We start from the raw sequence: 1330 nt of genomic DNA on the forward strand, positions 1-1330 counted from the left end.
GTTGTTACCTCATATACAGAATTGTTACTTCATAGACTGTATTGTTACATCATAAACAGTATTGTGACTTCATAGACAGGATTGTTATTTCATAGTCTGTACAGTCCTCTCTATGAGGTAACAATTATGTCTATGATGTAACAACCCTGTCTATGAAGTAACAATCCTGTCTATGAAGTAACAATCCTGTCTATGTTGTAACAATACATTCTATGAAGTAACAATCCTCTCTATGATGTAACAATTCTGTCTATGTTGTAACAACCCTGTCTATGAAGTAACAATCCAGTCTCTTACAATAGAATGTATTCATAGAGAGGATTTTTACATCATAGACTGTACTGTGACATCATAGACAGGATTGTGACTTCATAGAGAGGATTTTTACTTAATAGACTGGATTATGACTTAATAGACAGGATTGTAACTTCACAGAAAGTATTGTTACTTCATAGACTGGATTGTTACTTCATAGTCCGGGTTGTTACCTCATAGACAGGATTGTTACTTCATAGAATGGATTGTGACTTTGTAGACAGGATTGTAACTTCATAGAGAGGGATTGCTACCTCAAAACTTACCGGTTTGGCTCAGTGGATAGAGCGACGGCCTGCAGACACAGGGGTCCCAGGTTCGATTCCGGTCAAGGGTATGTACCTTGGTTGCGGGCACATCCCCACTGGGGGGCGTGTAGGAGGCAAGCTGATCGACCTCTCTCATCAATGTTTCTGGCTCTCTATCCCTCTCCTTTCTTCTCTGTAAATAATCAATAAAACATATTTTTTAAAAAATCCTCAGTAAAATATTTTTTTTAAAAAAAAGGGGGGGAGGATGGTAGTTTAATGGGGAGAATGAGGATACATTTGTAATACCTTAACTAATAAAGAATTTAAAAAAAAGAAATACCACTGAGTACTGATAACCTGTGTACTATGTACACTCACACTGAATTCTTTACTCTTTTTTTTTCCAATTGACTTTGAGAAAGAGAGGGAGACAGAAAGAGAAACATCAATCTGTTGTTCCACTCATAAGCATTGACTGGTTGTTTCTTTTAAGGGCTCTGACCAGGGATTGAACCCACAACCCTGGCATATTGGGACAACGCTCTAACCAACTGGGCTACCCAGCCAGGGCTGAACCCCTTACTCCTAGGAATTACTAATAGTGGCGCTCTCCCTCTCGGGAGCCTTTCTTCCCCACAGGCGTGCATCTCCTGCTCTAAGGGACCCCACCAGACTTGCACCAAGGGAGCAATGGGCAGTAGCAGCTTGTCCTGGGCTAACCCCCTGACCCTGTCTCCAAGGTACCTTTTCTCTGACTTTTCAGT

Source organism: Myotis davidii, unplaced genomic scaffold, assembly GCF_000327345.1.
Source record: "Myotis davidii unplaced genomic scaffold, ASM32734v1 scaffold642, whole genome shotgun sequence".
In the NCBI taxonomy this organism is placed as follows: Eukaryota; Metazoa; Chordata; class Mammalia; order Chiroptera; family Vespertilionidae; genus Myotis; species Myotis davidii.